The sequence below is a fragment of the Crocuta crocuta genome, unplaced genomic scaffold, assembly GCF_008692635.1.
Source record: "Crocuta crocuta isolate KB4526 unplaced genomic scaffold, BGI_CrCroc_1.0 scaffold11, whole genome shotgun sequence".
Lineage (NCBI taxonomy): Eukaryota > Metazoa > Chordata > Mammalia > Carnivora > Hyaenidae > Crocuta > Crocuta crocuta.
The window spans coordinates 7373592-7398657 of NW_027528624.1; the positions used below are offsets into that span (position 1 = coordinate 7373592).

General features: G+C 38.7%; 1 protein-coding gene and 1 non-coding gene across 3 annotated transcripts in view; one reads left to right on the plus strand and one right to left on the minus strand.

Moving 5' to 3' along the window:
* Positions 1–25066, minus strand: part of PRKN (parkin RBR E3 ubiquitin protein ligase) — a 1321737-nt gene that overhangs the window by 1076409 nt on the left and 220262 nt on the right. The gene's annotated exons all lie outside the window — the stretch shown is intronic.
* LOC144224246 (U4 spliceosomal RNA) lies at positions 22394–22529 on the plus strand. Its single transcript, XR_013332993.1, has one exon. It is a non-coding gene; the product is annotated as a U4 spliceosomal RNA (small nuclear RNA).

The window sequence follows — 25066 nt, forward strand, 5'->3', positions numbered from 1 at the left end:
GAGAGAGAGAGAGAGGGAGAGAGAGAGAGAGAGAACAGAAAGTAGGCTCCAGGCTCTGAGCTGTCAGCACAGAGCCTGACGTGGACCTCAACTCACGAACCGCAAGATCATGACCCGAGCCGAAGTTGGACGCATAACCGACTAAGCCACCCAGGTGCCCCTATTTTTAGTTGATTTATTAACATTTAACTCGTAGCAAACAGTGATCCAAACTCACACCTGAACAAAGCTTCCCTAACACACGTATTTTCCCCATTAGGAACATCATAGTGTTCTTGTGGTTAGAAATACTAGTGCATACTTCAGCTCTATGCTTGGGGGTCACTGTAAACAATGAAATTACCAATGAAATACCCCAAAAATGCTAATAGATAGCACTAAATAGACCACAGTAAGGACACTTGTTCACAGTATGAGAGTTAAAACAAGAAAACAGATGCCTAGTTTGGCCCCAGCTGAAGTCTGCCCATGCAATGCCTCGAATTTCTCGAATTTCTCACAAGTCTGTGTACATCAGTGAAACACCAAGAAAGTGCCACAAGTATTGATTTTGTGGTTACAAGTACTTTGTAATGTGTAGGTAAATTAAATATGGGATCCATGAATAATAAGATCATCATTATTATAGTACTACATTAAGTTCTGTGAGAAAATAATATAGGAAAACAAGTTTGAAAAAATTATATACCTATAAAATTTCTGACTGTTGGGGCGCCAGGGTGGCTCAGTCGGTTAAGTGTCCAACTTCGGCTCAGGACATGATCTCACAGTTCATGGGTTCGAGCCCCGTGTCGGGCTCTGTGCTGAGCTAGCTCAGAGCCTGGAGCCTGTTTCCGATTCTGTGTCTCCCTCTCTCTCTGACCCTCCCCTGCTCATGCTGTCTCCCTCTCTCTCCCTCTCTCTCTCTCTCTCTTTCTCCTCTTTCTGAGGAACAAAAAAGACAGTTCCTCAGAAGTACTGTTTTAAGGAAAAGCTACTATTGTAAAAAATATATTCTGATGTTAAATGTTAACAATTTATGTCTTTCCCTCCCAGAAATGGAGCAGCTTGCTAGATGTAGGACTAAAATTAATTAGCCTTGTATTTTTTTTTAACGGAAACTTAGAGACTTTAGCTCTATTTTTTTTTTGCTATAAATCTTCCATGTGACACTAAGATAAATATATTTCACTAACTTTTAAGATGAGAAAAATGAATATAATTATTTGTATTAGGTAAAGAAAAGAAGCAGCAAATGTTTTCATTGTGAGCTAAAATAAATTATTGATTCATGCATTGAAAATATATAAACTAATATATTCCAAAGTCGGCCCTACATAACTATTGAGTTATATAAAAGAAACATTTGGAAGAGAGTCTGGCACAGAGTAAACACTCACCAAATGACAACAAACACTCATACAGCAAACACGGACTAACATCCGCATAAGAAATTAACATCCTGATGTTTTTCTATTGACTTAGCATAAATCATAATTAATGGTCAAGCAAATGGTCAGTTGGTCCATGAACTGAAGTCTTTGTCGAATAGATCAAACTCACACGACAATTTTATCCCTATATTTTAAACACAAAATTCACTTTCAAATGTATTTGCTAACTTTCCCGGGAAAATTTAAAGCAGTGGCATGTGCCCCTCACACTTCCTGTTGAGTGTACGCTCTCATAGTCTCCAGCCAGATGCATGGGGCCAATCACTTCTCAGATTTCTTGATATGTCACTTAACCTTTCTAGATTTTAATATCCTCAAAAGTAAGAATAACATTCAAACCTGTCTTGTAAGGTCGTTACAATTGTTACAAGCCGGCTGAAAACATGTAAAATTCTCAGATTAATGCATAGTATATTGCACTCGGTAAATGTTAGCAGCTATTACTAACCAACAAAACTTAACTTCTTCCGAAATAAATTGGAAAAGAGCTTTCTGACAGTCATCTAAACTATCATACATTCTTAAGCTCCATCTGAAAATATCTGTTAAATCTCTTAATATCCCTACACATGTAGAGGAATTGGAATCTCACACAATGCTGGTGGGAATGTAAGAGAGTGAAGCCACTTTTGGAAAACAGTTTGGTGGCTCCTCCGACAATTATACATAGTTACCACATACCCAGAAATTGCACTCCCAGGTATCTACACAAGAGAAATGAAAATATATGTTCATACAAACACCTCTGCATGAATGCTCATGTCAGCATTACTAATGGTAACCAAAAGGTAGCGCGATTGATAAATGGATGTATGCATACATGTGATACATACATACAATGAAATATTTTGTGGTGATTAATAGGGTGAAGTACTGACCCTATAAAAGGCCACAAATTGCATTATTCCATTTGCATTCAATGTTCAGAATAGGCAAATCTATTTGCCTATCCATGGTGAGTATTTCTTTTTTTTTTTTTAATTTACTTTTGAGAGAGAGATAGAGACAGCATGAGCAGGGGAGGGTCAAAGAGAGAGGGAGACACAGAATCTGAAGACAGGCTCCAGGTTCTGAGCTAGCTGTCAGAGCCCAACACGGAGCTCGAACCTACGGACCCTGAGATCATAACCTGAGTGGAAGTCAGATGCTTAACTGACTTAGCCACCCAGGCATCCCCGTGGGTAACTCATGAGAGAAAAGTGACTTACTGCTAGTGGGTATGGAGTTTCTCTTGGGGGTAATAAAAATCTTCTAAAATCGATTGTGGTGATAAATATACAGTGAATATATTAAAATCCACTGGACTAAATGGGTGAATTTTATACTACCTGAACACTGTAAATTGTCTCCCCCAGCATCTTTCCCAAAAGTTTCTGTGTATCCACCATTTATTAAAATACTTGGCAAAGACAGTTACTAGGTACTTCTGAAATAAACAAATAATGAATGTATGTTCACTTCATTTTAAATGGTTTTCTTTACTAGTTTAATCCAAACAGAAGCCTCCAATTATGGAAAGAAACTTAAGAAATTTGTAAACATCACCTTTTGCATTTAGTTGCACGTTTTTATACTGTGGTAAAGTTTTGTTGTTAAATATCCCACAGTTGCTGTACCTAGAAGTGCTTTAAGGACTTAGAATAGTGGTGATGTGTGAAAAAAAAAAAGGAGACATATATTTCAACATTTAATATAGAAAATCTAATTTGCTCAAATTACTCACACTGTTCTAATTTCCATATGCTCTAAAGTATGAATAAGATTTAGACCAAATTGCTGGTGACATTAAAATTCATTCATTCGTACTTTCAACAAATATTTACTGAATAAGTAACTATGTGCTAGGCACACTGCTAGAAACTGACGTTACAGAAATGAATAACACAGCCTGGGGCAGAGATGTTAAAACAGAATAATGCATTACAATGTGATGTGTTATATTAGGGTTTCTACCATGTGCGATATACTGAATGCTCTAAGAACAGAGAAGAGGGCATGGCTAGAAGTTGGAGGCATTCAAAAATATTGCAGACATTAAGGAGAATGTATGGTAGATATAGAAAAATGAGTGAAGGATTTCCAGGCAGAGATGTTTTGTGTGTGATAAATGAACGTCATAGCTTAATCATTACTCTTTTAGGGGAAAAAACCAACAAGATGTTTTCATAGTCATATTGTTTGCAGTAATGAGCAGATAGTAGCAAGGGTCTCAAATAATTTTGAGAACTATGGAGGTATTCCTTGAAACTTTGAACAGGCTAAGTTTTCTACTGCACAAAAGGATAAAGTAAATAACTCCTCTTTCAAAATTCAGACAACATGTCAACTAACCAAAAATATCCCAGATATCACATATTTCAAAAGGAAAATGTCAAAATATCTACATGTTTATATTCTGAGTTGTAGGATATTCTAAAAATTGTTTCATGCTTATGAGCTACACACCTGAGGCCAACATTTGGTTTACAAATGTGTACTGTTAATTAAATTGGGCACCAAATGTATGATTGTATATGATTTCTCACAAAGGCATCTATAGTTTAACTCTGTACATTGATGTAATTATCACAAATATCACACCTCAATTTGGCTTTTATGACTCATCTTTTATGACTTTCATCACACACACACACACACACACGTGCACACACACACACACACACAGCATCTTTTCATGTAAATTTTAAAGGTTAAGCTAATGCGTATCTTGCCTTCTCACTATACACAGTTCTACAGATTGTAATAACAACTAAGGGCTCTGATAGATGGCCGAGTACTTCCCGAATATTCACACTGAATGAAAATATCATAGATCCACCAGGTCATTTTAAAGCTAAACACCTGAAGTACAAGATTAGGAAATCTAGTAAAAACTTTATTTTGCCCAGTAAGTTTAAAACTCATCTTCGAATATGTTAGGACTAACTTTGATACTAAGTCCCTGTAAGAGTCTGTATTAGATCACTTAACTCTCCATTATAAAATGCTCCTAACCTATTTCTAATGATTGCTCTTTAGGAAAATACAACAAATACTATGGTAAAGATTATTCAAGAGGGTTTTCCATTAAATCCTGGTAATTTTAACATTAGACGATAAAAAATAATTTAACTCAAATAGGTTTCCACTGGATTTTTTGTGTTTCTGCAATCTTGCCTCACTACACTCTGGGCTGGACTATCTTCTCATGGACATCTGTATAGCAAACATCCTTGGAAGCCAGAGAGGATCTCTTTCTGGAGCACAGAGCAGGTAAATGTACTGGGTTATAAAGGATTCAAGTCCCCTGAGCTCTGAGTTCCTGTCTTTAAGCTACCCCCACTGTGTGTGTCACCTGGCCCTACTCACATGCTCTGTGGGGAGGGCGGCCTGGAGAGTGCTGGTAATTTGGATATTGCTGTTGCTGTAATAAACATTTGCCCTGGCTCCGGAGTCTCATGTCTTCTACCAACTTCCATGAAACTGTGGCACTATAACTTGTCAGCTTTCAAGGAGAGTGAATCTCACAGCCTTCACGGTTCTGACACTGCCTATCAGCCCCTTGCCTTAGGCCTTACACTTCTTCGTTTTTATTTTTTTGGCACTCCATAAAGCACATTTAGAAAAGAAAAATAAACTCTGGGCTGAAATTTAATACAAGTCTTTATTTCAATCAAGGACTTAGCTATGTTTTTTTGAGATGGAATCATGGGGTAATATTTAAAACTTTGAAACTGCTTCTATGAACAAGCACTTTGAACGGAAATGATTGTAACAGTTCTGGCACGTTACACGCCAACTTAGAAAAATGCAATAGTTGTTTGTCTTTTCACTTTGAAAACCTGCTAATGTTAATTCAAAAGGTTACTACTTTTTTTTTTTTTGGCTTTTTTCACTCTGTCTTTAATCTAGATTGAATTGCATCTCTGTTAGTAGGAATCAGGGATCCAATATTATATAGATATATTGATATACTGAATAGCTAAAAAAAAAACCTTAAAAGCTACAAAAAGTCTGCAGATGACTTGCAGTTAAGTGGCAAATCATTTCACTCACCTTTTCCAGGATTTTAATCATTTATCGTGAAACTTGTATGTTCTTAAAGGAAAACTGAACTTTGATTTTAAAAATCTATTATTTTTCCGAAATAATATAGCACTGAGATGTGCAAGTAGAGAAAACTTTCAAAATCATAATTAGAAATTGATCTACAAATGAGTGGTTTAAAAATTCCACTAGCCCTTCTTAATAAGTGCGAACATCTTTGTCATTCCACTGAACACACTGAGGAAACCAAAAGTTGGGTCTTGGGGCCAGGCGTTCAGGGCATGCAGTGATATTCACATTGACCTTGGTTCTTCATCTGTGTAATACACCTATATTCTGTGTCCCTCACCCCAATCAAGAGGATGCTTGCCTAAACACACCCACCGCTTGTGAAAATCTTTCCCCAAGACTGTTTCATCACAGAGTTCTTTGCAATATTAAGCTACCTTCCCAGATATCATGTCTATAAATATAGGAAAGAAAAAACAGTGGAGGAGTCAGATGGTCTCTGTCCGAGCTCCCATGCAAATCCAAGAAGTGGGCTAGTGTATCTCTCATCTAGTCCTTCTCTGATACCATTACACTTATCACCTGATTTTTGTTGCTGTTTATAGAATTACACTGTGTTCCTTCAGTTTTAGACCCCCGAACACTTTGGGGATGACCTAGAAGATGAATTTCAAGGTTTACCACGTTTTTATCTGCCATAATAACACTTCTACACCTGCCTTTGAAGGAAGCTTCCAGAAATGTCATTATGTGTTTCCTTGTATTACAACAACATGAGTTCACAGTGTTAATTGACAGAAACTTCTAAGTTTCTTACAGAATGAAGACAGATTGATTTCTTTTTAATTGAAATATAATTCATATACTATAGCACTCACTCTTTTTAAGTACACAATTTAGTTGTTTTTAGTATTTTTACAGAGTTCTATGACCATTCTACTTGTTTACCACTATCTAGTTCCAAAATATTTTTGTTATCCTCCCTCAAATAAGCCCCTGGCATTAGCTGTCACTCCCTGTTCTCTCCTTCCCCCCGTCCCTGACAAGTATGAATCTATTTTCTCTCTTTCTCTAGAATTGTCTATTATTCTAGGGGTGCCTGGGTGGCTCAGTCAGTTGAACGCCCAGCTCCAGCTCAGGTCATGATCTCACAGTCTGTGGGTTCGAGACCCGTGTCGGGCTCTGTGCTGACAGCTCAGAGCCCGGAGCTGCTTCAGACTCTGTGTCTCCCTCTCTCTCTGCCCCTCACCTGCTTGTGCTCTGTCTCTCTCTCTCTCAAAAATAAACAAACATTTAAAAAAAAGAAAAGAATTGTCTATTCTGGGCATTTCCTAAAAGTGGATTCCTACAATATGTGGCCTTTTGTGTCTGTCTTCCTTCACTTAGCACCATGTTTTCAAGATTCATCCACTTTACAGAGTCAGCACTTCATTACTTTACTTATTGAGATATATCTGACATATAACATTACTTTAATGGCTGAGTACATTGCATAGAGAAATCACATGTATCCATTTATCACTTGATAGACATTTGGGTTGATTTTACAATTTTGGCTGCTCTAAGCAATGCTGTTCTGAGTATCTGTATGCAAATTTTCCTGTGGATGTATGTTGTCACTTTTCTTGACTGTATACAAGCAGGATCATATGATAACATACTATGCTTGACTGAGAACAGCCAAATCTTGATTGGATATCAACTGAGCTGCAAAACTGTAGTTTCAAACAATGTTGCTCAAGCAAGGTTGTTTCCAACTAGCAACATCAACTCAATTCACTTGCATTTCCATTATGCAGACTCATTTTAAATATGTATCAAAGTATCTGTCACCATTTTTGGAGGTATGACTGCTACTTACTGATGCTGATTACTAATGGTTATGGTAATGCTAATCTTTACTTTGAGAATTCCTTATAATGAGAAATTTAAGAAAAAAATATTATGGTCATAATTTTTAATTATTTCCCTGCTAAATGTCTTTGATTAGTTTCTGTGTTTTTAACTAGTTCCACAATTAAGCTTCACATTTCCTCTTTTAACCACAAATTTGGGTTCCTACTTAAAAATATAACTTTAAAAATATTTACATTTTGGGGCACCTGGGTAGTTCTGTCAATTGAGCATTTGACTCTTTTTTAATTTTTTTATGTCTTTTAAAAGAATTATCTTTGAGAGAGACAGAGTGTGAGCTTGGGGGGGGGGGGGGGCGGTCAGAGAAGCAGGCTCCAGGCTGTCAGCACAGAGTCAGATGCAGGGCTCGAACTCCCAAACCGTGAGATCATGACCTGAGCTGAAGTCAGACCCTTAACCGACTGAGCCACCCAGGCGCCCCTCAGCATCTGACTCTTGATGTAGGCTCAGGTTATGATCTCGTGGTTCCCAGGATCCAGCCCTGTGTCAAGATCCATGCTGACCTAGGGGAGTCTGCTTGGGATTCTCTCTTTCTCCCTCTCTCTCTTCCTCCTCCCCCCCCCCAAATAAATAAATACATAAACATTTTAAAAATATTTACATGTTTAAAAGTTGAAGAATGATGGTAAACTCACTAAACACCAAATTTTGGGTAATTAAAAATAAATCCAAAAGCACAGTGCTTCAGATTTACACAGTGCAAAATGAAACTATGCTAGCATTAAAGTTACTTTGTTTCAGGAGCGCCTGGATGGCTTAGTCGGTTAAGTGTCCGACTTTCGCTTAGGTCATGATCTCGCGGTTCGTGGGTTCAAGCCCCGCGTCGGGCTCTGTGCTGACTGCCAGCTCAGAGCCTGGAGCCTGTTTCAGTCTGTGACTCCCTCTCTCTCTGACCCTCCCCTGCTCACGCTTTCTCTCTCTCTCTCCTAGAAATAAATAAAAATAAAATAAATTATAAAGTTACTTTGTCCCCTACAAAAAATAAATTAAAGAAAATTTGTTTCCTGATAACAGCAGTGGGCAGGGGGTGTTAGGAGGGTCAGACAGCATTCACTAAATGGAGCAAAAATTATTCAATTTTTTTTAAGAGAGAAAGGAGGAGACAGAAGGAGAGAGCGAGAGCGAGAGTGAGAGAGAGAGAGAGAGAGAGAGAGAGAGAGAGAGAGAGAGAATCCCAAGCAGGCTCCATGCCACCAGTACAGAGCCTAACACAGGGTTAAACCTCACAAACCACAAGACCGGGACCTGAGCTGGAATGAAGGGTGAGACACTTAACTGACTAAGCCACACAAAGATCCCTCTTGTATTTTTGATACTAGTCATTCTAACACAAGTGAGGCAACATTTCATTGTGGTTTGGATTTGCATTTTCATGATTAGTGATGTTGAGTGTCTTTTCCTGCACCTGTTGGCTATTAGTATCTCTTCTTCAGAATAATGTCTACTCAGATCCTCTGCCTATTTTTTAAATCAGTTTTTTGTTTGTTTTGTTTTGTTTTTGCTATTGAGTTGTAGGAGTTCTTTATATATTTTGTATATTAACCCCTCATCAGATACATGATTTGCAAGTATTTTCTCCCATTCAGTAGTCTGCCTTTTCATTTCATTGATGGTTTCTTTTGCTGTGCACAAGCTTTTTAGTTTAATGTAATCCCACTTGCTCCTTTTGCTTTCGTTGCCTTTGCTTTGAGTGTCAAACCCAAAAAATCATCATCAAGACCTATGTCAAGGAGCTTAATGCCTATGTTTTCTTCTGGGAGTTAATATGGTTTCCGGTCTTATGTTCAAGTCTTTAATCCAGAGTTGGCTCAGGAAAAGACCTGAAAATTCTATGGGAATGAATTTGAATTAAGGATTCAGTCCTGGCACCTAAAACTGTAACAGTATTATATGCTAATTATATCTAAAAAAATCCATCTGTTGTATGTGGGGTGGTGTGATATGTGCCAATTTTATGGCAGTAAAAACGCAGACTTAACACAAAACAGGTGAAAAGCCATGTTTAAAAGAGGGAGAATTTGAAGTGGGAATATAAAAGCCATGTTTATGAAGAAGTAAAAATCAGTGTGATTTCGGTGTGAGAAGGCAGGCCACTGCATATCCCTTAATGGATCTATAGTAAATAAAGACAGAGAGGTAATAGATAGATACATACATACATATATACATACATACATAGATGATAGGTAGATGATAGATAAATCGATAGATGACAAATCGATAGATAGAAACATACATACATAGATGATAGATAAATGAGTAGAGATGGTAGGTAGGTAGGTAGGTAGATAAATAGATAGATAGATAGATAGATAGATAGATAGATAGATAGATAGATAAGTAGGTAGGTAGATAGATAGATAGACAGATAGGTAGAGTCAGTCCTTCAGCACAGGGCGCACAGCAAACCAGATGCCCTTAGGTATGACTGTATATGCATGGAAATACCAGCAATGACAGGCTGGGGCTGGATGGCTATCCTGGGTTGGGACTTAGTGAAACTACTACAAGAGAGCTGAACCTTATAACAAGGTAAAAATCATTCTGAATGTAAAGGCACCAAAATGACCCAGTCGATGATCAGACTTGGCTCCTTCTCCAACCTGGGTCTGTGAAGGTCAAGGAGATTACAGAGGATTTCATTTTCTTTCCGCCACTCTTCTGTATGTTTTGTTATGCCTTTACAGTGGGGAAAAGGCCTCCACATAAACTTCATCTTAAACTCAAGAAACAAATGACTTCATTTCCTGATAATAGCAAAAAAAATGAATTCACTAAATGAAACAAAAATTCTATGATCCCTTATTTTCATGGTAAAATCACACAAACAGGAGGCTGGCTGACTAGGACAAGGACTCTTGTTCCAGCCTGATCATGTGTGTGGCAGAGCCTCTTGCACAATGTCCAAACAGCATATAATTCATGGTCTCTTTAGGTTTTTTGTAAGGATCAGAGCAGAGAGAAAGGGCCGGAAGAGAGAAATAAGAGGGGAGAATGGAAAAGGAGGAAATATTTCAATAAACTTTTTTTAAAAATTAGTGTTTATNACATATATACATACATACATAGATGATAGGTAGATGATAGATAAATCGATAGATGACAAATCGATAGATAGAAACATACATACATAGATGATAGATAAATGAGTAGAGATGGTAGGTAGGTAGGTCGGTAGGTAGGTAGATAAATAGATAGATAGATAGATAGATAGATAGATAGATAGATAGATAGATAGATAGATAGATAAAGTAGGTAGGTAGATAGATAGACAGATAGGTAGAGTCAGTCCTTCAGCACAGGGCGCACAGCAAACCAGATGCCCTTAGGTATGACTGTATATGCATGGAAATACCAGCAATGACAGGCTGGGGCTGGATGGCTATCCTGGGTTGGGACTTAGTGAAACTACTACAAGAGAGCTGAACCTTATAACAAGGTAAAAATCATTCTGAATGTAAAGGCACCAAAATGACCCAGTCGATGATCAGACTTGGCTCCTTCTCCAACCTGGGTCTGTGAAGGTCAAGGAGATTACAGAGGATTTCATTTTCTTTCCGCCACTCTTCTGTATGTTTTGTTATGCCTTTACAGTGGGGAAAAGGCCTCCACATAAACTTCATCTTAAACTCAAGAAACAAATGACTTCATTTCCTGATAATAGCAAAAAAAATGAATTCACTAAATGAAACAAAAATTCTATGATCCCTTATTTTCATGGTAAAATCACACAAACAGGAGGCTGGCTGACTAGGACAAGGACTCTTGTTCCAGCCTGATCATGTGTGTGGCAGAGCCTCTTGCACAATGTCCAAACAGCATATAATTCATGGTCTCTTTAGGTTTTTTGTAAGGATCAGAGCAGAGAGAAAGGGCCGGAAGAGAGAAATAAGAGGGGAGAATGGAAAAGGAGGAAATATTTCAATAAACTTTTTTTAAAAATTAGTGTTTATTTTTTGAAGGAGAGAGAGAGAGAGAGAGAGAGAGAGCAGGGGAGGGGCAGAGAGAGAGGGAGACACAGAATCTGAAGCAGCTCCAGGCTCTGAGCTGTCAGTGCAGAGTCTGACATGGGGCTCAAGCCCACGAACTGCGAGATAATGACCTGAGTGTAGACTGATGCTTAACCAACTGAGCCACCCAGATGCCCCACAATAAAATTTTCTTAAAACAAAAAAGGTAATATCTAGGAAACCAAGTAAAAGGTAAAATGGGCAAATCGTGACTGGTACCACAGGTGTGGAGGGAATGTGGCTTGTGTGGCTGTGTTTATATGAGCTGAGGAGGAAATGGGGAGACAGGAGTGAAAGTGGATACTTAGAATAGCCCGCTTTGTAATGTTGTGTGACTTTCCAATTTCTCCACTTCACCACACATGATGACTACAGACATGTATTTTACTAATTTATTATTTCTTATAAATTCTTAGGTCCAATGTGATTTAAAAGCAGTGAGGGAAATGGATTTGTTAGGATTCTATTTTTCTGGACTTTTCTCCATATAAAGGAATGATCACTCATTTCAATATAGAGTACAGATCCATGGCACTTAATACAGAGAATACTATTTTCAGGCTGAAATATGGTCTGCTACATTTTCAGGTTTGGCATAAATAATACCAATCAAAGTAGTGACCCAAAAATTGAATTCTAACATTATGTTAGAAGAAGCAGATTAAACAAATGACCTCCATGTTCTAAAGATAGCAAAATTCAAGAGAATTTCTTCTGGAGGTATTATTTAGCTAAATGGTGGGATTACTTGGCAAAATTCAAGAGAGAGCAATATTAATGTTATATTAATTATCTAAATGATGGAAAATACTAATGGCTGGTAAACAAAAAGAACACTGACTTCACCTGCACATATTGTTAGGTGTTTGTCACCATACAGCATATTATATGAAAATTTAATCATTACTAAATTCTATGATAAGTTTTATGTGCCCCTGAAAATCCACTAACATTGAGTTAAGAGGAGGGTAGATGATGATATTTATGAATTTAACAAAGCGATCACAAGAGCATGATGCTCAAGTTTTATTCTCACATCCTCTCAACCTGCAATCCCTGGATATATGGTAACTAATATATCTTAATGTATTTCTGTATATCAACATTTGTATTAGGTTATTTCTTAAGATGACAACTCCAAATAATAACTAGTATTGAAAGAAAATACCAGAACCACCAATATTTTTCTTTTCTTGACATACTTGCAGATATATATTTTTATGCTTATAACAGAAGTTAATAAAGAAACATGCCCGGCTTATTATTTCTGGATTGATTACAGAAATAGCTACTACCCTTTTTGATGATGTGGAAGTTTATACATGTATTGATGAAGCAACAGCTGTGATAAATTACTTCAAGAAAAAGAACACCCCTCATTGCTTTTCTCTTTTTCCACTACAACTTGCGTTATGACATGAAACGTGACTGGACTTGTCTTCAGGGAAGTAGAAGTGATCATTTGCAGAACAGGCTGTGTGTGCTAACATTTAATATTCACCTACGCCCAAGGTATTCTATTATTGTTAACTTTCAATAAAGTTGACACCTCACTTTTTTAAATGCTTCTCCTGCAGAATAAAACAGATGTCACTATTCTCTTTGTTTTTTCATTCATTTTTTCCTTTTTAACACTATCATTTTATTTAAAGGGGAGGTATATTCGGGTAATTTCTCATTGCTTAAGTAAGCTAAGAACCCCTTTGTGTGTGTTGCATTTAATGGTTTGTGTAGGATAAATGAATACTATAACACATGCATGAGGTGTGGCGGGTATGCATTAGGGCACTTACCACACTTTATCTTAAGTTACTGGTCATCACCGACCCCCTCTACCCTATCTGCTCCTCCTCCAGTCTTCACTAAGTGGCATCATCAATGAATGACTTATGCCAAAAACATGGAAGTCAGCATCAATGTATCTCTTTCCTTTATCCTTCTCATCATTATGCTCTTGGTTCTATCTCCACAATATATCTTGGGTTTTCTACTTCTATCTATCTCTGCTGTCTCCACCATCAACTCTCTCTTGAAGTAAGAGCAATACTCTTATAACAGATCTTTCTTATTTACACTTGTCCCTAACAAGAGCAGTCAAGTGAATCTCTTGACACAGAATAAAAGCATGTCACTCCCTACTTGAAATTCTTCAATGACTTTCTGCTGCTCCCAAATGAAAGTGCATATTCCTTACTACAACCTGCAGGGCTGTACGACCCGATTCCTATCTCTCCTCCAACTTTATCTGATGCCCAGATGCACTGCTCCCACTATACTGGTTTCTCCTTTGTGTTTCTGGAATAAGCCAAACTCTTTCTGCATTTGGCACCTGCCATTCCTGCTGCCTAATCATGACTTCATAAGGCTCATACTCATCCTTTGGATAGTACCTTAGATGTCATCTTCGCATAAGGTCTTCCCATGACTGCCTTAAGTACGGGGCCTCCCCCATCACTCTTTCATCTCCTTATTACTGATACCATTCATATTACCAGCTAGCTGTTTACATGCTATTTAGTAGAATGGAAGAGCTTAACAGAGCAAGGGCTCTGCCTCTTTGTATCTGGACTAAACAAATGTCTGGCATAGAGAAACTGCTCCATACATAGCAACTGAATCAATAAGTAAAACATTCTCCTCGCCAGAATCCGCACATCTCATTTTTGTAATTCCGTTCCCTGGCAGATAAGAGCACACTACAAATGCTGAATGAAGTGAATGAGAAACCTTAAATCTTTTATTCCTATCATGAGTGACACCTAGGAAAAAACCAAACAAACTTTGTTCATAAAGATTTGCGTACAATAACTAGACTGAAAGAAAATGTCAAAATCACTCAACTGGCATCTACTCACTGTCCATCAAGCACTGGAAAGAGCATAGGGCCATTCACGTTGTGAGTGCAGAGGAGAGAATACCACATCTTAGCCTTTTCATAATCCAATCAATGTAGGACACACACACATTGCACCAAGGCATTTGCCAATATCCTTCATTATATCCTTGTTTCCGACGTACGGAAATATGGGTAGAAGAGCAGTCTCGCTAATGGATCTGCTGTTACACGGTGCATAGATGAAGAGCTCTACACTAAGAGTGCTGAGCACGTTCAACAGCTAATTCAGTGCAGTCAGTACTCGCAACTGCTCCTGCCAGCCAGGTACTGAGCTGAGCGCCAGAAGAATAAAATCATTATTTGTAGCCTCTTACCTCGAAGGGTATGATTTTCAGCAACTAATCACAGATCTATACCGTGTACAAGTGACACCATTTAAAAATGAATACATTAGACAAATATATAGAGAGTGTACTTCTAGCAAGATCATATGAAAATCGAAGGAAAAGAAAACACATACAATAAGTTAAGATCCAAGAGCTAGAGACTGTCTAAAAGGCTGGGATGAATTGTTTGAATGAAATTTAACTCAGGGGTGCCTGGGTGACTCAGTTGGTAGAGTGTCTGACTCCTGATTTTGACTCAGGTCATGATCTCACGGTTCATGAGATGAAGCCCCACATCAGACTCTGCTGAGCATGAAGCCTGCTTGGGATTCTCTTTCTCCCTCTCTCTCTGCCCCTCCCTCGCTTGTCTCTGTCTCTGTCTCTGTCTCTGTCTCTGTCTCTCCCCCCTCTCAACATAAACATGAAAAAAAATAAATTTAATTCAGATAAATATAAGATCCTACTTTTAAGGTCAAAATACCAGCCATGTATTGACAAAATAGGAGATTATAAGGGATATACTCACAAAACTTGCATAGAAATATTAATTCACAGTACGCTTTGTAAAAATCGATTGTGATACAGCTAACAGTGGAAACTAGCGTGGTCTTCTGGTCCATTTACAAGGGATTCATTAGCACTGTGCCCATGAGACTATACTCAGACTATTATGTTCAGAAGAGGGCACCACACTATCAGACAACATTCAGAGGAGTCAGCCAAGATGATGAGAATTCTGGCTGCTACAGCACTTAGAATTGCTAAAGGACTATTGAAGAATCTGCACAGAAGGCTGGGGTACATTGAGAAAGGGTGGGTGAATGGTAGGCTAAGAGGGAGCTGATAACTATCTTTAGATACCTTATATATGGCACCAGGGCCAAGAACTAACTAGGAAACTACAGAAGGAGAGATTCTGATCCACTATATTAAAGGCCAACTAATAACAGCTCTGTCCCGAGAAAGCCTGAATCATCGCACAAGGAAGTGAGATCTCCACCAAAAGCAGGTCTCCTATGAATGCTGGAATACCGGGATATCTTCTTCACAAAGGTATCATACTGAGGATTTGAACATTGAATAAGCGAGGGATTAAAAAAGATATCTACAAAAAAAAAAATATATCTATACCCTAAGATTTTTATAGTCTGTGATATAATGAAAAGAGATATAAAAAATTAGGAAGGGTAGAGTTTCATTCATTCATTCATTCACTCACTCACTCACTCACCTAATACTTTATATTGTTAGACAGTGCCATTGGTGCCCCCGATACAGCAGTGAATTTAAATAGGCAATATTCCAACCCTTAAGGAGAATGCATCATGCATGGATGAGAACAATAAGTCTACTCAGTGCTCGTATGAGGCAAAGCTGGGCTTGAGCCATTCATGCATTTTTTTTAAGTTGGAAGATATTATGGATATAGCCATTTGCATAAGTTATAGTAACTACTGCCCTAGCACCTTCTGCCTTTTTCACTGCTATATCTTCTACCTTCCTCTCTAATCTATTGCTTTGCTCATCACCACTGCAGGACAACAATTTATAATTACTTGCTCATACTTTGCAATTATTAATAAACTATATTTTTCTACTTACTACAGTATTAGGTATTAATGTGCTTTCTTGGGTCTGAGTCCCAACACATTACAATTTTCCACTATTAAAATTACAAAATAAATATAAGGTTCACTATTAAAAACTTTAAATTAGAGATAAGCATACAAATTAAAAGACGTAAATATTTCTGATCTTTGAATAGCATGAACTATGCACATATACAAATACAGATTCAGACATATTATTCCAAATCTGGTGGCACTTCTGTGGCTTTGTATTTTATTGCATTATTGAGTGCATTAGAACTCTAGTCTTTCTGGACCTGACTTAACAAATCCCTTTGTTAGAACTGCAGCCATTTATCATCACCTTTGTGGGCTATCTATAGATTTAAGAAGATGTAATAAGCTATCGTCATCAAATGACACTTGAAAAGCATACTCTGTCAAATACATGGTACATTTCCATATTTAGTTAGATCAACTGATCCACAGCAAGTCAATGGTAACAGAGAATGTTCAAGAATAAGATGACTGCCTTCTTCATAGTAGCAGAAAACACTCTAAAAACATATACTTAACGATTTCTTATTGATATAAACATACCTGGAACTCATTTCTACCTTGAACCTCTGTCAATTGATGGACTAAGACTTTGTAAACTTTAAATCTTCTGAATAACTTAGGAGAATTTGAGAAAATATCCCAAAGCTCTTCAGAACAAAGAATTCAACATGATGGAAACTTGTGTGAACCCTTATTTCAGTTTGAAAACTAAACAATAACCCCAGTATAAAAGGACTGTGTTTGTAAGGCAGCCCCACAGTATGTAGCTGGACATTGTTATCAGCCACTCCAGAAACCTATAGCTATAGTGTTTTGGATTTTGGTGAGTTGGCCCACGATTATTCAATTGAGAGATAAATAAGTTCTTATATTTATTTCCTATCAGTCCTTCCTACTCAAACCCCAGAAAGAAAGCACTAATATCCCTAAATCTATCATCTGCCTTTCATAATTGCTTAATTTTATCTCTTTAAACCCAGGGTGCCCTAACTTTTTCACATAGGTTGCCATAAAATACAAATGCCTTGGACACTTTCTCTCCCTTGAAACTCTTAAGCCTTTCTCCGTCTTTTTTAGGGTGCTTACCAGAATTGGATATTTCATGGAGGGAAAACAAAGTTACAGAAAAGTAACACGTTTACTTTTACAGTCTGAATCAGTTTCCCACAATGGGAATCTGAATCGTTACTCTGCATTCGCCAACTTGAAGCTTGATATTAGACGTCATGATTCTTCAACAGATAAATACAAGGGGTGTGAATACACCCACTTCATCTTCCTCGTGTGTAGAATAGTGCTGCCCAACAGAAGCATAAAGCAAGCCACAGCAGCGAGCAACCGATGTAATTTTTAGTTTTCTGGTGGCCAAATTGAAACAGTGAAAAGAAGCAAACAAAATTAATTTTAATATCTTATGTATACCCAAAAGATTATTAAGTCCAATGCTTAATCAACACTGAAAGTATTAACAGAATATGGTACATTGTGTTTTTTATACCAAGGCTTTGAAATGTGCTGCGTATTCTACAATCACATCACAATTCAATTTAGGCTAGCCAGGTGTGGTGACGGCCACCATCCTGGAAGGCACAGTTCTAGAGCCAAGCTGTCAAACCATCTGTTGACAGAAAGTTTAGAGAGCGCACAATTTACATTCTCAACTTACTATGTTACCAAGACTCTCTACTCTGTGTACACCAAATATAAATTAATCTCTTAAAAGTGTCACCATAATTATGGATTTGTTTTTGTTTTAAAATGATGTGGGGAAAAAAAGTTGGTTTCCCACTAGCCCCAACAACCATTACCATAATGAAGTAAATTCCTAATGTTTTCAGTAAGTTTAATTAAAACGTGTCATTTTGAAAATAATATAAATGACTCCAGGACTGCCAATATATTTGTCTTACTAGTAACAGAAAGGCCTTTTCCCACTTATATGAAGCTGGAACAGTATAATTCAAATGATTTAATATACTTGGAAGAACAAATCACAGGAATATTTACATAACACCACAGGTTGAAATATTTGTCTTGACCTAATGCTAAGAATGACACAGGGGAGATAATCCAGCATAATACATTTTATTTATTTTCCAATAATACAGCTGGGACAGTCCATAAACCTAACTGCTTTAACCTGTCAGGAAGAGTAACCTATCTGTATTCAATTTTCCTTGCACATATTCAATGAATAAATTGTGAGAATATGTTTGAGCACTTCTTTTAGAAACAATTAAATTTCTTTAGGTTGTTTTTTAGTGAGAAACCACTAAATCACATTTCAACTAAAAAACAGTTAAATAATTAAAGAAAAAAAAATGAAGATTGGGGAGATGGTGTACTTACCAGTGTTACAAACATGATCTTCAAGCTGAGAGTGTTAATTCACAGTTTTTAGGAAATCACAGGAAAGTCAATGTAAAAGGTATTATATTTTTCACCAAAAAACCCTATTTGTTTTCAAATATCCTATTAAATCTGGGGCACCTGGGTGGCTCAATTTGTTAAGCATCTGACTTTTCGTTTTAGCTCAGGTCATGATCTCATGGTTCACATTGTAGTCTTGCTCTCCCCCTCTCTCTGCTCCTCCTCTGCTCTCTCTCTCTTGCAAAAATAAATAAAATTAAAAAAAATAAAAACAAAATATTCTAGAGGCACCTGGTTGGCTCAGTTGGTTAAGCGTCTGACTTCAACTCAGGTCATGATCTCACAGTTTGTGGGTTTCATCCCTGCATCAGGCTCTGTGCTGACAGCTCAGAGCCTGAAGTCTGCTTCAGGTTTTGCATCTCCCTCTCTCTCTGCCCTTCCCCCACTCATGTTCTGTCTCTCTCTCTCTCAGAAATGAAATAAATATAAAATTTAAAATAAAATAAAATATTCTATTAAATCTAAATGTTGAGAGCAATATTAATAACCGACTGCTATGTTCAAAGGAAGCTTTCAGGGCAAGCATTAAGCAAGTTATTCCAGGAATCATGTACAAGATCCAAAGATTAGAATTTGCTAGACCAAGGAAGTGATGCCTGATCCCACGTACACAGGCTGACCAGGGTGGAGGTCAGAGATGAGCTAGGACAAAAGAGACTATGTAGCACGCAGAGCTCTCCACACGAGGGACACTGGGCAAGAGGCTTCAAGCACAGGTTCTGCCGAGGTGGCCTGACGATCATGATCAGAAAACCTGAATGGATCTCGGGAGATCAGGAACCGAGGCAGGAATGAACCACCAGAGTCGGGGAACTTCCTATGCGGGGCCAGAGCTGGGCTTCACGGGGTGGGCAGACCTGACACCCAAGCCCACCCTAGAGAAAGCAACATGAGAAGGGGTCAAGGGCAGAGAAGATACTGGGACGGCTGTCAAAATAAAATTTAAAATGAAGTAGCCTTTTTAATTATAAAAATTCCTGTGAGAATCCCTCATTTCCCCTCTAGAAAAAAGTAAATTGAAGGCGAGGAATCCTCCTTACCTTACATGCTTCACATACCGTTTGCCACTTTTTATCAACAACGTTACAAACAATTATCTGAGGAGTTGCTTTCACTCTGGACTCCCAAAGAGCAGGCCAAAAAAATTAAAAAAAAAAAAAAAAACCAACCTCTTTACTGNGTGTTTGCTAGGGGCTCACTGAATGCACAGGCACCTAGGGGTTACTGGATTCTAGGGTGATGGATCAAGAGTATTCAAGTAGAGCAGAGCTGTAACTTCAAAGTCTAGCCTAGTAGATCCAAGGTTGAGGCGGATGGGAGAAGTAACATTGGAAGAGGAAATAAGGGAGAGGGGACGGGTCAAAGCAGGACAGGAACAAGCAAGCAGCAGATCCATGCTTAGTGGACAAGACCAGAAATGCAAAAAGAAGACATAAAAACGGTGTGTGGACATGCGTGTTCGCGGACGGGCAGGCACAGGTCTGCCTGCATCGAGTCTGAAAGTATAAGTCATCGCTCTCTGTAGGGGCCGAGTTCACAGCCACGTACGTGTAAAATTCTTAGCCTCGAGGCTTCTCTAAGGTGGTAAACAATAAGACCGCAGACTCATAAATTACATAAGTTCCTACGAAAGTTAGTAAATCTTATTAAGCACGTTATGAACAGGATATCTTTCTCGAGCAAGACAAGTGGGTGAAATAAACGATCAGCTTGCTAACTGTAAGAGCAAACAGTGTACAACATGGAAAAGCCCAGCACAGGGAAACGTGACGGGTCAGAACGATACCCATACTACAAGAGGCAGCTCTTTAAATTCTCTGCCGCTAAGCCTCCCAAACAAGGAAAAGTTAGCACACATGATAACCCTGGCCATGATAATGACGATGATGAAGATGATTACAATTCTATTTTTATATTCATGCATGAGCCCCATGCAGAGTACTTTTGAATCATTATTCACAGGAAGGCCACAAACCTGGGTTTGTCACTCTCACTGTATACATAAGCAAATAGAAGATGCAGAGACTCCCCAGTATAGCCATGATTATATAGCAATAAAAGCAGGAGATAAGGATTAAGTCCAAATGTAACCGGTTCCAAAACTGGGTCCCTCACCTATGTTGGTCTCTAACCTGAGACGGAAATCACAACAGCTCTGAGTGAAAGACAGGTGGTGATTCCACTTCTAATCTAACAATTGGTAAAGAGGCAAATTGTACTGGACTCTTCGAGAGGGTCAGAAAAATTAAAATGGTGCCTGGGTGGCTCAGTTGGTTAAGCGTCTGACTTCAGCTCAGGTCATGATCTCACAGTTCGTGGGTTCGAGCCCTGCGTCAGGCTCTGTGCTGACAGCTCAGAGCCTAGAGCCGGCTTCAGATTCTGTGTCTACCTCTCTCTGACCTCCTGCTCTCTCTCTCAGAAATAAATTTAAAAAAAAAACATTAAAAAAACTAAAAAAAAAAAGAAATTAAAATAAAACAAAGCAATAATATAAACTAGGAAAAAAAATCTCATGTCTATTTCCTGAAAACTCATTTAGGAGCACAATCTATCTCCTTACTGTTTCTATCATGCTGATCTATGGTATTTCCTTAAGTCCTACCAATATCCAGTATGTACCTAATACCTACCAGGCAGCCTTCAAACAAACTCAGGCTTCAAACAAACTGTCCTTGCTCAGGATGCTCCTGTAGGCAGTTACAAAATGACGTCTTTGATGAGTATGTTACCTCCCAGGACTTTCAAGCATGTGATATACACACTAATGCATGAATTTACACAGGCATTTTGCATCTATAATCCTATATGCATATCATAGAATGTTTCCAGAAACACTGGCTTACCAAAGTCGCTATGCAATTGCCAGGCAGATGTTAACACCTCACTTGTCTTGTTCAACAGCGTCTGCAGCAGCCCTGTTCATTGAGGATGACATTTGAAGTCCTTTGTTAGGGATCTAAAGTCCTTCACAGTTTCCTTCCTCACCCTGTTTCCCACATACCTTTCCCTCCTATGTCCACTCTTACCACCCTTCTCTTGGCCACAGCCTCTCCCTTGGTCTCAAACACCAGCCACCTGAGCTGTGTCCAGACCATGCTTTATATCCTCCTTCCACTAGGATTTCTTTGTTCACACTGCGTTTTCTCTGGAAACACCTTCCCATCACAGTTTTTCTAACAGTGAAGAGGCTAATTTTTGGAATCTATTTCTAAATTACACCCCTTTTATAAGCCTCCCTATGTCATCCTCTGCTGTCTTACTATACCCTTTACTATAGAACCTTTACGTAGACTGGCCTCAGGTTTCTGAGCTTGTGTGTGTGTGTGTGTGTGTGTGTGTGTGTGTGTACTAGAGTGCAGATTCCTAGATTATCCTACAGGGTGAATAGGTTGTTTACTCACTGTTAGATCTTCTTCCCATACCACCTTCCACTGTCTCTATATACCAGGGACTGATGCATCATGGCTTAAATGCATTTATATTGGCCTGTGATTGAATATTATCTTTCTTCCCTTGAATATCACCTCCCTGATTCAGCTTGTAGATTAGGTTTCCCTAAAGAAAAAGGAAAATTATTTGTGTTGAAAGTGATGGGACAATGATGTCAATGAGGTGCTTTCTAATGTTGCCAGCGCCTGAAATTCCACTTGAGGTCAAACATTAAGGAGAACTTCAAGCCTGGAGGGGCCATGCGTCTGTTCATTAAAACACACCAAGACCAAGCTTTGCGCAGTGGCAGTATCGTAGCCAATGAGGTTTATCCGAGGCGCGATTATTGCTAATTAAAACACACCAAGACCTGGGAATACACCCTTCACAAAGGGTCCTGGTGCAAAGTCTGGGATAGCGCTTGCCCTCTGCACACCCCAGGGACACACTGAGGGCTCCGCAGGGAGACTAGAGGAGGAACGAGCAGATACAGAGACATTTGTGACCCCTGAGTAACCAACTGGGAGACTACAAGGGAAGTATTTGAGTGGTCTGGGCCACGCTGACCACAGAGACGATGGCAACGCTGAAGGACGCATGATGTGAACACTGACCCAGAAGGTGGGGCGCCCAGCTGGCTCAGTCAGTGGAGTGTCCGACTCTTGATTTTGGCTCAGGTCATGATCTCGGGTTCATGGGATTGAGCCCCGTGTTGGGCTCTGCACTGCCAGCACGGAGCCTGCTTGGGGTTCTCTCTCTCCCTCTCTCTCTCTCTCTCTGCTCTTCCTGCCACTCAGTCCCCCAGGGGTGAGCACGACTACAGCACGCTGTAGAAGCCACTGGAGACCACACACGAGCTGCCAGGGAGCGTGAGGTGTGGGCCATCTGGGTCAGGCCCACCACCCACCCCATGTGTAAGGGCTTCCCTGACGCTACACATCACAATAACTAAAATGCATAAAATGATGCCAGAGAATCACCAAGAAAATATTAAATGGTATTTAGTACTCCCGGGTAAGGTGGCTGGGATGATACTGTACATTTAAACTGATTTTTTGAGCTTTACATGGGGCTCCTGGGTGGCTAAGTTGGTTAAACATCCAACTACAGCTCAGGTCATGATCTCGTCAGTTCGAGCCCCACATCGGGCTCCATGCTGACAGCTCAGACAGAGCCTGGAGCCTGCTTCTGATTCTGTTTCTCCCTCTCTCTGTGCCCCTCTCCTGATCACACTCTGTCTCTCTCTCTCTCAAAAATAAATAAATATTAAACTGATCTTTTGGCTTATTGGAAATAAAATGTAAAATTGTAACTTGAAGGATTAAACAGTCAGCCACACTCAAAAATAATCAGGGGCATCTGAGTGTCTCAGTCAGTTGAGCATTGACTTTTGATTTCTGCACAGGCCATGATCTCATGGTTTGTGGGTTCAAACTCCGCATCAGGCTCTGCACTGATAGCATGGAGCCTGCTTGGGATTCTCTCTCTCCCTCTCTCTCTCTGCCTCTCCCTCCTCTCAAAATAAATAAATAAACTTAAAAATATATATGTCAATTCTCTATTGATCTAGCCAACTTCAGATTTATAAGAGCAAATGAGTCACCAAATTATACTAAGACCCCAAACTCCTGCCTGTAGGTGTCTTATGTATATTACCAGCTGCATCGTTCTAATATCCAAAAAGGGCTAAACTTACATCTCTTCAAAGTCTGTAAACATGATCTAATTTTTTGAAACTAGTATTGATATACTTTAAGGCTTCCCTTTTGACACATTAACACTATTAATAAAAAAAAAATTTTTTTTAAAAAAACAAAAAAACAAGGGGCGCCCGAGTGGCTCAGTCAGCTGAGCATCTGACTTCAGCTTAGGTTATGATCTCGTGGGTTTGAGCTCTGTGTTGTGCTCTATGCGGACAGTTCGGAGCCTGGAGCCTGCTTCAGATTCTGTGTCTCCCTCTCTCTCTGCTTCTCCCCCAGTTGCGCTCTGTCTCTGTGTCTCTCTCAAAAATAAACAAAAATTAAAAAAAAATTTTTAAACAAATCTATTTTTTTTAACCTATAGTTTTTCCAGTGAGTAGAAAATCAATGGTAGGCAGACTTTGAGAATGTGTGTTTCATATTCAAATTAACTAGCATGGTATTTGGCAATTCACTGGGATGCAAAGGGGTATATTTGCTGCCTTGCACCATTAATGCCAGCAACATTTTTTTATCATATGAAAAGAGCAGCTCCATTAACCTATTATTTCCTATGTCCTTTTAGATTATAGCTTTGATTAACTAAAACAATTCTTTTTGAAATGAGGAAGGGCACAATAGGCTAATGACTAGCGAGCTACCTTAAAGGTCAAGGAAATGTGAATTATGGACCAATCAGGTTACAATTTTCTATCAAAAAACCTAATACATTCTTGTGTATGTGTGTGTCCTTTATATGGGACAATATAAGTTGTTTCTGGTATTTCTAGAAGTATCTGGATTTTCCAGCCACATAAAATCCTTAGACTAAAATTATGAAAACATGTAGTTAAGGCTGAAAAATATAAAAGGTGTAATAATCATCAGTAACGTGGCACGTTATGGTACTCCCTGCATAATTTTTGCCCTTTCTTGTTCTTCTTTGGGTCTTACTTTTTCATCATGTTTAAACTTCTTGTCCTGTAAACCCAAGGCGATACTCACTGCCCTGGACAGATACGTTTACTCCAATGGTGAAAAGCGGTGTGATAATCTTTTCTCTTAAGACAAAGAAGTTAAATCCCAAAACCTGAGTGCCCTAAAGATCCTTTTCAGATCTCCACATTGTATACAGGGACTGATTTTACTACAAATATATTTCAGAGGTTGTGTGCACAGGCTTTCTGCTACTTTTATCCTTCCATAACTTTTTATGTTCATCCGGTACCCAAAAAGTTAATTTTCTACAATATTTGGACCAATATTCCATCACATAAATATTCCAT